Below are 14,263 nucleotides of genomic sequence, written 5' to 3'. Positions count from 1 at the left end.
TTGGCCATTTTTCAAACTTACGCCATTTCCACATTTTCAACCGATTCAAAATCATTTCACCTTCAACACATTCCACCTTTCTGGAAATTTAAACTTCTATTCTTCCAAGTTCAAAAAAATTCCCACATTTCCCAGAATTCCAGGTTTTCCGGGACATTTTTCCCGTTCAAAATGAATGGGCCATTTTTCAAACTTACGCCATTTCCACATTTTTAAAACGTTTCAAAATCATTCCACCTTCAACACATTCCACCCTTCTGGAAATTCAAACTTCTTTTCTTCCAAGTTAAAAAAAATTCCCACATTTCCCAGCATTCCAGGTTTTCCGGGACATTTTTCCCGTTCAAAATGAATTGGCCATTTTTCAAACTTCCACCTTTTCCACATTTTTCAACCGATTCAAAATCATTTCACCTTCAACACATTCCACCCTTCTGGAAATTCAAACTTCTTTTCTTCCAAGTTAAAAAAAATTCCCACATTTCCCAGAATTCCAGGTTTTCCGGGACATTTTTCCCGTTCAAAATGAATTGGCCATTTTTCAAACTTCCACCATTTCCACATTTTTCAACCGATTCAAACCATTCCACCTTCAACACATTCCACCCTTCTGGAAATTAAAACTTCTCTTCTTCCAAGTTCAAAAAAATTCCCAAATTTCCCAGAATTCCAGGTTTTCCGGGACATTTTTCCCGTTCAAAATGAATTGGCCATTTTTCAAACTTACGCCATTTCCACATTTTTCAACCGATTCAAAATCATTCCACCTTCAACACATTCCACCTTTCTGGAGATTCAAACTTATTTTCTTCCGAGTTAAAAAAAATTCCCACATTTCCCAGAATTCCAGGTTTTCCGGGACATTTTTCTCGTTCAAAAAAAATTGGCCATTTTTCAAACTTACGCCATTTCCACATTTTTAAAACGTTTCAAAATCATTCCACCTTCAACACATTCCACCCTTCTGGAAATTCAAACTTCTTTTCTTCCAAGTTAAAAAAAATTCCCACATTTCCCAGAATTCCAGGTTTTCCGGGACATTTTTCTCGTTCAAAAGGAATTGGCCATTTTTCAAACTTACGCCATTTCCACATTTTTAAAACGATTCAAATCATTCCACCTTCAACACATTCCACCCTTCTGGAAATACAAACTTATTTTCTTCCAAGTTAAAAAAAAATCCCACATTTCCCAGAATTCCAGGTTTTCTGGCACATTTTTCCCGTTCAAAATGAATTGGCCATTTTTCAAACTTCCACCATTTCCACATTTTTCAACCGATTCAAATCGTTCCACCTTTAACACATTCCACCCTTCTGGAAATTCAAACTTCTCTTCTTCCAAGTTAAAAAAAATTCCAGAATATCCCAGAATTCCAGGTTTTCCGGGACATTTTTCCCGTTCAAAATTAACTGGCCATTTTTCAAACTTCCACCATTTCCACATTTTTTAACCGATTCAAACCGTTCCACCTTCAACACATTCCACCCTTCTGGAAATTCAAACTTCTCTTCTTCCAACTTCAAAAGAATTCCCGCATTTCCCAGAATTCCAGGTTTTCCGGGACATTTTTCCCGTTCAAAATGAATGGGCCATTTTTCAAACTTACGCCATTTCCACATTTTTCAACCGATTCAAAATCATTCCACCTTCAACACATTCCACCTTTCTGGAAATTTAAACTTCTATTCTTCCAAGTTAAAAAAAATTCCCACATTTCCCAGAATTCCAGGTTTTCCGGGACATTTTTCCCGTTCAAAATGAATTGGCCATTTCTAAAACTTCCACCATTTCCACATTTTTCAACCGATTCAAACCGTTCCACCTTCAACACATTCCAAACTTCTGGAAATTCAAACTTCTCTTCTTCCAAGTTAAAAAAAAATCCCACATTTCCCAGAATTCCAGGTTTTCCGGGACATTTTTCCCGTTCAAAGTGAATTGGCCATTTTTCAAACTTCCACCATTTCCACATTTTTCAACCGATTCAAACTGTTCCACCTTCAACACATTCCACCCTTCTGGAAATTCAAACTTCTCTTCTTCCAAGTTAAAAAAAATTCCCACATTTCCCAGAATTCCAGGTTTTCCGGGACATTTTTCCCGTTCAAAATGAATTGGCCATTTTTCAAACTTCCACCATTTCCACATTTTTCAACCGATTCAAACCGTTCCACCTTCAACACATTCCACTCATCCTGGACATTTTTAACTACTATTTTTCCAATATCCTAACACATGGATATGAATCCTTTGCTTTGCTTTTTTCATTCAAAAAAATCAACTATGCAAACATATTGAACTTGACAAGACAGTCAAGTTTCACACGATAGTTTGTTGCAGATCCCAGTCTGGTAACGAGCGAGCAACAGCAGGTTTTTACTGCCTTTGGCTATTTATAGGCCGCCTCTGCTCCGTGTTCCAATTACATTCAGATCATAGAGTAGAAGACATTTAAACACCACCATATAGCACAACTGTATACATGCATCTATATCACCTTTGACTTACCAGACCAAGTTGTGTGACCTCAGCTCGCCCAGAAAAGTCCACACACACACACACACACACACACACACACACACACACACACACACACACACACACACACACACACACACACACACACACACACACACACACACACACACACACACACACACACACACACACACACACACACACACACACACACACACACACACACACACACACACACACACACACACACACACACACATGCCCACCGAGCCAACAACAGCTGCGTGTGTACGTCACACACAACAATATTACATGTCAGTCTCCTGGGCATTGGACAGAAAGGACAAGGACTTCTTCTCAATCACACAATATCTGCGGTCCCCTCCAAGGTTTCTCATTGTCCCATTGGGTTGAGTTTTTCCTTGCCATGATGTGGGATCTGAGGATGTCGTTGTGGTTTGTGCAGCCCTTTGAGACACTCCTGATTTAGGGCTATATAAGTAAATATTGATTGATTGATTGATATTTATTATTTACTTTTTACTTTTTAAATTCGATCTCAATTCTGTACACTGCTGCTGGGATTTTAATTTTCCTGAGGGAACTCTCCTGAAGGAATCAATAAAGTACTATCTATCTATCTATCTATCTATCTATCTATCTATCTATCTATCTATCTATCTATCTATCTATCTATCTATCTATCTATCTATCTATCTATCTATCTATCTATCTATCTATCTATCTATCTATCTATCTATCTATCTATCTATCTATCTATCTATCTATCTATCTATCTATCTATCTATCCATCCATCCATCCATCCATCCATCCATCCATCCATCCATCCATCCATCCATCCATCCATCCATCCATCCATCCATCCATCCATCCATCCATCCATCCATCCATCATCCATCCATCCATCCATCCATCCATCCATCCATCCATCCATCCATCCATCCATCCATCCATCCATCCATCCATCCATCCATCCATCCATCCATCCATCCATCCATCCATCCATCCATCCATCCATCTATCTATCTATCTATCTATCTATCTATCTATCTATCTATCTATCTATCTATCTATCTATCTATCTATCTATCTATCTATCTATCTATCTATCTATCTATCTATCTATCTATCTATCTATCTATCTATCTATTGTTGCGTTGACCAGCTCTTCCTCCCAGGGATTTTAAGCTGCTAGTCACTCCCAAGTTCTTTTTATGGCACATAAGCTGGAGTTTAAATTGATCACCAGGCAGTAGTTGGTATTTTGTATGAAGATGTCCGATAATATCGGTCTGCCGATATTATCGTCCGATAAATGCGTTAAAATGTAATATCGGAAATTATCGGTATCGTTTTTTTTTATTACCAGTATCGTTTTTTTTTTTTTTTTTAAATTAAATCCACATAAAAAACACAAGATACACTTACAATTAGTGCACCAACCCAAAAAACCTCCCTCCCCCATTTACACTCATTCACACTCATTCACACAAAAGGGTTGTTTCTTTCTGTTATTAATATTCTGGTTCCTACATTATATATCAAAATATATCAATACAGTCTGCAAGGGATACAGTCCGTAAGCACACATGATTGTGCGTGCTGCTGGTCCACTAATAATACTAACCTTTAACAGTTAATTTTACAAATTTTCATTAATTACTAGTTTCTATGTAACTGTTTTTATATTGTTTTACTTTCCTTTTTATTCAAGAAAATGTTTTTAATTTATTTATCTTATTTTATTTGGTTAATTTTTTTAAAAAGTACCTTATCTTCACCATACCTGGTTGTCCAAATTAGGCATAATAATGTGTTAATTCCACGACTGTATATATCGGTTGATATCGGTATCGGTTGATATCGGTATCGGTAATTAAAGAGTCGGACAATATCGGCATATCGGATATCGGCAAAAAGCCATTATCGGACATCCCTAATTTTGTAGTTTGTTCTCAAATATTTGACAATAATGAGACCAGCCTTGCATAACCCATCCAGATGCGTGGCTCTAACCGGTCTGCTTCTCCCTCCCCCTCCCCGTTCTCTCCTACCTCGTTGTTTTGACTACTCTCTGAGTTCTCTCTACTCCCTGCATTCCAATGCTAGAAGGCCGACACATTACTTTGCAGACTAGAAAGAAGGAAGAATACTAGCTATTTTGTAATATGACTATGGAAGTAAAGAAGTAACACTTAAATATGGATATATGTAAAAAATCTCCTTCTGTCACTTTCTATCTATCTATCTATCTATCTATCTATCTATCTATCTATCTATCTATCTATCTATCTATCTATCTATCTATCTATCTATCTATCTATCTATCTATCTATCTATCTATCTATCTATCTATCTATCTATCTATCTATCTATCTATCTATCTATCTATCTATCTATCTATCTATCTATCTATCTATCTATCTATCTATCTATCTATCTATCTATCTATCTATCTATCTATCTATCTATCTATCTATCTATCTATCTATCTATCTATCTATCTATCTATCTATCTTTCCTTGTTGTGGAGAGTGAGCGTCAAAGGTGAATTATGAGCTGTAGTAACCCCCGACCGCCACAAGAGGGCGACGCTACCACAGAACGAGAAGACAGTGTGCGCTGAATTAATTGACTCGGTGAACACTATCAGACTCGGAGATCTTCTAAAAACGTGTCACAGACGTCTTTTGCACAAGCGGCCGACTAAAAGCCGAATGCATGTTGACAAAATGACCCAGAAGGATTCATTCTGTGCAGCAACACATTTCATACACACACAAGCGGTAGAAAATGGATGGATGGATGGAAGAGCAGAGAGGTTTATCAACACGGATTCTTCTGCTCAACCTTTTGAATAACATCATGTCTTTTTTATTTTTTTTAGCTGTGAAGGAGAGACAGCTGCACCCGCCGATTGCTTTTAGCGTGCCGGTAAATATCTGCCAGTGAGTGGCGGGAGCGAATGTTCCGTGATTGCTGGCCTCTCCTCGCCATCACAGAGGTCGCAGCTCAGGGGCAGATTGAGCGCCGGAGCCATTAATGCTGTCAAAGTGTCTGCCGGAGAGCGGGCGGCCATGCTAGTCGGTTGGATGGAGTCCTTCACAGGTTTTTCATTCTTCACCTGCTCATCTACACCAACCTTGGACTGGCTGGCGTACGTCGACGTAAGCGGTTGTCGACAAAGCCAAATGACAAAGTGACGTTTGTCAACTTCAGCGCTTTCTTCACAGGCTTTCTCTCCATCTGATGGTGGTGTGGTGGGTGATGAGCCAAGGAGACGCCTAAAGGAATCGTCAAACCAAAAGCTTTATTTGTTTCAGCGAGCCTCAGACTGGAACTGCAGTTTCCAGGAGAAGGAGTGGGCCGGATCTCTTCTGCTGTTCTTAAACACCTTTTATACCGAGACAGTTACTCTTTATTGTTCTAGCCTTGGGGCCGGTCAGTCTGGCCAGTCAATCTTTCCTTGACATTATTCCTCTGATCAGTGTGAGTCAGGTGACCTCCCACCCCTTATCCTCTACTCCTACCTGTGGGGTTTCCTACCCAGAGGTGGGTAGTAACGCGCTACATTTACTCCGTTACATCTACTTGAGTAACTTTTGGGATAAATTCTACTTCTAAGAGTAGTTTTAATGCAACATACTTTTACTTGAGTATATTTATAGAGAAGGAACGTTACTTTTACTCCGCTCCATTTATCTACATTCAGCTCGCTACTCGCTACGGATTTTTATCGATCTGTTAATGCACGCTTTGTTTGTTTTGGTTTGTCAGACAGACCTTCAAAGTAGGATCTATCGCATGCCTGCGTTTCACCAATCGAATACAGTCACTGGTGACGTTTGACTCCGTTTCACCAATCAAATTCAGTCACTGGTGACGTTTGACTCCGTTTCACCAATCAAATGCAGTCACTGGTGACGTTTCACTCCGTTTCACCAATCAAATACAGTCACTGGTGACGTTTCACTCCGTTTCACCAATCAAATACAGTCACTGGTAACGTTTCACTCCGTTTCACCAATCAAATGCAGTCACTGGTGACGTTTCACTCCGTTTCACCAATCAAATACAGTCACTGGTGACGTTTCACTCCGTTTCACCAATCAAATGCAGTCACTGGTGACGTTTCACTCCGTTTCACCAATCAAATACAGTCACTGGTGACGTTTCAGTCCGTTTCACCAATCAAATGCAGTCACTGGTGACGTTTCACTCCGTTTCACCAATCAAATACAGTCACTGGTGACGTTTCACTCCGTTTCACCAATCAAATACAGTCACTGGTGACGTTTCACTCCGTTTCACTCCGTTTCACCAATCAAATGCAGTCACTGGTGACGTTTCATTCTGTTTCACCAATCAAATACAGTCACTGGTGACGTTTCACTCCGTTTCACCAATCAAATGCAGTCACTGGTGACGTTTCACTCCGTTTCACCAATCAAATGCAGTCACTGGTGACGTTTCACTCCGTTTCACCAATCAAATACAGTCACTGGTGACGTTTCACTCCGTTTCACCAATCAAATGCAGTCACTGGTGACGTTTCACTCAGTTTCACCAATCAAATGCAGTCACTGGTGACGTTCACTCCGTTTCACTCCGTTTCACCAATCAAATACAGTCACTGGTGACGTTTCACTCCGTTTTACTCCGTTTCACCAATCAAATGCAGTCACTGGTGACATTTCACTCCGTTTCACCAATCAAATACAGTCACTTGTGACGTTTCACTCCGTTTCACCAATCAAATGCAGTCACTGGTGACGTTTCACTCCGTTTCACCAATCAAATACAGTCACTGGTGACGTTTCACTCCGTTTCACCAATCAAATGCAGTCACTGGTGACGTTTCACTCCGTTTCACCAATCAAAAGCAGTCACTGGTGACGTTTCACTCCGTTTCACCAATCAAATACAGTCACTGGTGACGTTTCACTCCGTTTCACCAATCAAATACAGTCACTGGTGACGTTTCACTCCGTTTCACCAATCAAATGCAGTCACTGGTGACGTTTCACTCCGTTTCACCAATCAAATACAGTCACTGGTGACGTTTCACTCCGTTTCACCAATCAAATACAGTCACTGGTGACGTTTCACTCCGTTTCACCAATCAAATACAGTCACTGGTGACGTTTCACTCAGTTTCACCAATCAAATGCAGTCACTGGTGACGTTTCACTCCGTTTCACTCCGTTTCACCAATCAAATACTGTCACTGGTGATGTTTCACTCCGTTTCACCAATCAAATGCAGTCACTGGTGACGTTTCACTCCGTTTCACCAATCAAATACAGTCACTGGTGACGTTTGACTCCGTTTCACCAATCAAATGCAGTCACTGGTGACGTTTCACTCCGTTTCACCAATCAAATACAGTCACTGGTGACGTTTCACTCCGTTTCACTCAGCTTCACCAATCACATGCAGTCACTGGTGACATTTCACTCCGTTTCACCAATCAAATACAGTCACTGGTGACGTTTCACTCCGTTTCACCAATCAAATACAGTCACTGGTGACGTTTCACTCCGTTTCACCAATCAAATGCAGTCACTGGTGACGTTTCACTCCGTTTCACCAATCAAATACAGTCACTGGTGACGTTTCACTCCGTTTCACCAATCAAATGCAGTCACTGGTGACGTTTCACTCCGTTTCACCAATCAAATACAGTCACTGGTGACGTTTCACTCCGTTTCACCAATCAAATGCAGTCACTGGTGACGTTTCACTCCGTTTCACTCCGTTTCACCAATCAAATACAGTCACTGGTGACATTTCACTCCGTTTCACCAATCAAATACAGTCACTGGTGACGTTTCACTCCGTTTTACTCCGTTTCACCAATCAAATACAGTCACTGGTGACGTTTCACTCTGTTTCACTCCGTTTCACCAATCAAATGCAGTCACTGGTGACATTTCACTCCGTTTCACTCCGTTTCACTCCGTTTCACCAATCAAATACAGTCACTGGTGACGTTTCACTCAGTTTCACCAATCAAATGCAGTCACTGGTGACGTTTCACTCCGTTTCACTCCGTTTCACTCCGTTTCACCAATCAAATGCAGTCACTGGTGACGTTTCACTCTGTTTCACCAATCAAATACAGTCACTGGTGACGTTTCACTCCGTTTCACTCCCTTTCACCAATCACACACACACACACACACACACACACACACACACACACACACACACACACACACACACACACACACACACACACACACACACACACACACACACACACACACACACACACACACACACACACACACACACACACACACACACACACACACACGCATGCATACAAACACCAATCAGAAGTGCACAGTGTGTTCCCAGGTGCAGCCCACACCTATCAGTTTATGGTTTGCGTAAAGGCTAACTTGTTATTTTCCTTTGTAATATCTGCCTACTGAGCCTATGGTGCTGTTAAGTTATTGTGGCTCAATTTGCCTTAATTTTTTTATGTTAATGTATTATTATTTAATATACATTATTGTTTTAGTTGCTTAAGAGATATTCCTGGCTCTGAATTTTCTCATTGCTATTTTTATGTTTTTGTGCGTTATTTGTTGCCGTCATCATTAAACGAACAGGTTACTCATCAGTTACTCAGTACTTGAGTAGTTTTTTCACAACATACTTTTTACTTTTACTCAAGTAAATATTTGGGTGACTACTCCTTACTTTTACTTGAGTAATATCTCCAAAGTAACAGTACTCTTACTTGAGTACAATTTCTGGCTACTCTACCCACCTCTGTTCCTACCTGATGTTGCTAATGTCTTTACTCTTCCTCCTAAACTCCAAATCTGATGTGTCGTGCTGGTTTAACACACGGGTAGGAGCAGGATAACACGGATGTTCAGAAAATCATCGTCTCCGTGGTAAAAGCCCCATTTGCATGCAAGATAAGGCGGTGTACACCACTTTTCGACTGCGCACGCAGTCTTCGTAAATCACACGCAACAGGCCCACCAATAGTACACACTGTTTTATTGTTTGCCCACGCGGTTGCCATCTCCGGGTTGGGGAGGAGTTCAAGTACCTCGGAGTCTTGTTCACGAGTGAGGGAAGAGTGGATGGTGAGATCGACAGGCGGATCGGTGCGGCGTCTTCAGTAATGCGGACGCTGTATCGATCCGTTTTGGTGAAGAAGGAGCTGAGCCGGAAGGCAAAGCTCTCAATTTACCGGTCGATCTACGTTCCCATCCTCACCTATGGTCACTAGCTTTGGGTTATGACTGAAAGGACAAGATCACGGGTACAAGGGTGGCGGGGCTCTCCCTTAGAAGATAGGGTGAGAAGCTCTGCCATCCGGGAGGAGCTCAAAGTAAAGCCGTTGCTCCTCCACATGGAGAGGAGCCAGATGAGGTGGTTCGGGCATCTGGTCAGGATGCCACCCGAACGCCACCCTAGGGAGGAGTTTAGGGCACGTCCGACCGGTAAGAGGCCACGGGGAAGACCCAGGACACGTTGGGAAGACTATGTCTCCCGGCTGGCCTGGGAACGCCTCAGGATCCCTCGGGAAGAGCTGGACGAAGTGGTTGGGGAGAGGGAAGTCTGGGCTTCCCTGCTTAGGCTGCTGCCCCCGCGACCCGACCTTGGATAAGCGGAAGAAGATGGATGGATGGATGGATGGATGTTTTATTTTTTGCCCACGCTGTTTAAATCTAGCCCCAATTATTGTATTTACTACACACCATCTTGTCGTTTTCACTACCATACTTGAAGGTGTTGGAATCGCCATGTGAAATCGCTAATGCTAATCGATAGCATGTCTATGGAAAATCCAGTGTAAATTAGCATCAAGCTAGTGCATTTTAAAAAAGTGGAGCCTTGCTGTACTTCTGAGGGCCTCTTTCTTGCTTTGTGAGCATATAAAATTGTGACATGACCGAGAGGCAGTAGGTCTGAGTCCACTCCGGGTGTCGGACGGCTTGTTTCCTGGCCAAGTGCCTTAGCCGGTGCTGAGGCTGCAACTGGACGTGGCGTTATGAGCAACAGGTATCAGAATATTTGACTTAGATCAATAGACTCGGTGGACCGACTTGGTGATTTTTGGTGGACCCTTCCCTAATAATGCGTTGAGTTCCTTCACCTGGCGCCTGCTCTGCCACAACGGTCTCATGGCTGTGAGAGCAAAGACCTGGAAGTTGTCCTGGCAGCGTGGCTTCATCTCCTCTCAGCAGCAGGGCGGTGATTACGTGTGCGTTGCTGAGAGACAGGGAAATGCTAATGTGGCGTGAATTCATAATCTGACCTTTTTCTTCTCGCCACCTTTGATTAGGCCTCGTGCTCCACGTGGAGATATCATCATTCTTGAAGTGGAAGAAGAAATAGAATACGGTGCTGTGTCCCAACCTGTGTAGGATTTAATTGGATTTACACGCTATTTGTTTATCTAATGTTGCTGTTTTGTTAATATGGTATTCATGATATGGTTTCACTTAAAGGTCGCATTGCAAATGGAGAATATTCTTTACAGGTTTTTTTAAATATAGAAATGTTATATTCTATTTGATTTATTTGTGAGTTTTAAGATTGGGCCACAAAAGGTAGAATTTTCTAAATATATATTATTTATTTATATTACAAACATATGCAGAGACGTATATAATATATACTTTTTCATTATTTATTTATGTTATAAACATATGTAGACATATACAATATATACTTTTTAATTATTTATTTATTTTAGAAACATATTTAGAGACATACATAATATATATTTCTTATTATTTATTTATGTTATAAACATCCATCCATCCATTTTCTACCGCTTGTCCCCGGTGGGTGCTGGTATAGAGAAATATATAATACCGGTATATATTTATTATTATTTATTTATGTTATGAACATATATAGAGAAATAATACAATAATATATATAAAATATAACATAAAACATATGTAATTGTACCTTTATAATGTGTATATAACATACAATAATGTATATAACATATAATAACATATAATAATATATATAATTTGACCTTTTTAATGTATATATAACATACAAAAATATATGTAACATATAATAATATATATCATTTTATCTTCATAATGTATATATAACATACAATAATATATATAACATAATAACATATAATAATATGTATCATGTTACCTTTATAACGTATATATAACATACAAAAATATATATATAACATATAATAATATATATCATGTTACCTTTATAATGTGTATATAACATACAATAATGTATATAACATATAATAACATATAATAATATATATCATTGTACCTTTATAATGTATATATAACATACATTAATATATTACATATAATAATATATATCGTTTTACTTTATAAAGTATATATAACATACAATAATATATATAAAATATAACATAAAATATATGTAATTTTACCTTTATAATGTGTATGTAACATACAATAATATATATAACATATAATAATATATACCATGGTACATTTATAATATATATATATAACATACAATAATATATATAAAATATAACATAAAATATATGTAATTTTACCTTTATAGTGTGTGTGTATATATATATATATATATATATATATATATATATATATATATATATATATATATATATATATATATATATATATATATATATATATATATATATCTATCTATATCATATAATAATATATATCAATTTACCTTTATAATGTATATATAACATACAATAATATATATAACATATAATAATATGTATCATGTTACCTTTATAATGTGTATATAACATACAATAATATATATAACATATAATAATATATATAATTTTATCTTCATAATGTATATATAACATACAATAATATATATAACACATAACATGTAATAATATGTATCATGTTACCTTTATAATGTATATATAACATACAAAAATATATATAACATATAATAATATGTATCATGTTACCTTTATAATGAATATATAACATACATTAATATATATATGACATATAATAATATATATAATTTTACCTTTATAATGTGTATGTAACATACAATAATATATATAACATGTAATAATATATATAATTTAACCTTTATAACGTATAAATAACATACAATAATATATATAAAATATAACATAAAATACATGTAATTTTACCTTTATAATGTGTATATAACATACAATAATATATATAATATATACTAATATACATCATGTTACTTTTATTATGTATATATAACATAAAATAATATATATAACATATAATAACATATAATAATATATATATCATGTTACTTTTATAATGTATATATAACATAAAATAATATATATAACCTAAAATAACATAACATAATATATATCATGTTACCTTCATTGAAAAGTCTGGTTGGCGAAGACGGCGATGAGTGGAGATGGAGAAGAGCCAATAGTGTTGCTCACCTTCTTCATCAAAATGCTGGCAAGCATTTTGGGCCCCCTGGTGTCTTATCTGGCAGACGTACTCCATGAGAAAGATTCTTGGCTAAAGTAGTTGATGCCACCCAAGGACACGCTGGCAGGCGGACTAGTTTGTTAGCGCGCCTGCACGACATCACAGACGACTTACTTGCACGACATCACAGACGACTTACTTGCACGACATCACAGACGACTGACTTGCACGACATCACAGACGACTTACTTGCACGACATCACAGACGACTTACTTGCACGACATCACAGACGACTTACTTGCACGACATCACAGACGACTTACTTGCACGACATCACAGACGACTTACGAGAACATTTAGGCCAACATTTAGTGTGTAAAACCGAATGTTAGGACCAGAAGTGTAGAGTTATGGTGCTGTGCTGCAGAGTCTTGGTGCTGAACTCTGACACGAGACTATGTTTGGAAGCAACTCATCACAGGGAGTGGCCTTACACTTCAACATGGAGGACCTGCAGACTGCCTTTCATTGCACACGTCTAATTGATCCAGGAGCTCTCATGGACGTCACCTCGCCGACTAGTCAGCTGTCATCCCCTCTCAGTCCCAGCGTGTGCCCTCCAGCGCCATGACACCCCCCCCCCCCCCCGCCTGTTTACTGCACCCTCATAAACTACCTCAGCTGCATCAATACTCCTATATTGCTTACACACACACACACACACACACACACACACACACACACACACACACACACACACACACACACACACACACACACACACACACACACACACACACACACACACACACACACACACACACACACACACACACACACACACGGTTTCTAAATCTTCACAATAATGCCGCAATGTGTGGTGGGCAAGCTACTTGGAAAATGGAGTAAGCTAAACTATAAGTTACTCTCCATTAAATGTAGCTAAGCTACAAGTTACTCTCCATTAAATGTAGCTAAGCTACAAGTTACTCTCCATTAAATTTAGGTAAGCTACAAGTTACTCTATATAAATGTAGCTAAGCTACAAGTTACTCTCCATTAAATTTATATAAGCTACAAGTTACTCTATATTAAATGTAGCTAAGCTACAAGTTACTCGCCATTAAGTGTAACTAAGCTACAAGTTACTCCCCATTAAATGTAGCTAAGCTACAAGTTACTCTCCATTAAATGTAGCTAAGTTACAAGTTATTCTCCATTAAATGTAGCTAAGCTACAAGTTACTCTCCATTAAATTTATATAAGCTACAAGTTACTCTATATTAAATGTAGCTAAGCTACAAGTTACTCCCCATTAAATGTAGCTAAGCT

The 14,263-nt window shown here is 38.5% G+C and overlaps 1 protein-coding gene across 4 annotated transcripts in view; it reads right to left on the bottom strand.

Moving 5' to 3' along the window:
• Nucleotides 1-14,263, bottom strand: part of bcap29 (B cell receptor associated protein 29) — a 36,333-nt gene that overhangs the window by 16,320 nt on the left and 5,750 nt on the right. The window contains exon 1 of one of the 4 annotated variants that reach the window (XM_062040736.1): nucleotides 2,512-2,569. The exons of 2 other annotated variants lie outside the window; for them this stretch is intronic. The gene's annotated coding sequence lies outside the window, so the exon portion shown is untranslated. Of the gene's footprint in view, nucleotides 1-2,511; nucleotides 2,570-14,263 lie in introns of those variants that run through there. One more of the 4 variants, XM_062040737.1, reaches the window with a different exon arrangement.

Source organism: Entelurus aequoreus, linkage group LG03 (genome assembly GCF_033978785.1).
Source record: "Entelurus aequoreus isolate RoL-2023_Sb linkage group LG03, RoL_Eaeq_v1.1, whole genome shotgun sequence".
NCBI classification, from domain to species: domain Eukaryota; kingdom Metazoa; phylum Chordata; class Actinopteri; order Syngnathiformes; family Syngnathidae; genus Entelurus; species Entelurus aequoreus.
The sequence above is the reverse complement of the archived record's forward strand: the minus strand, read 5'-3'. Positions and strand labels throughout refer to the sequence as shown.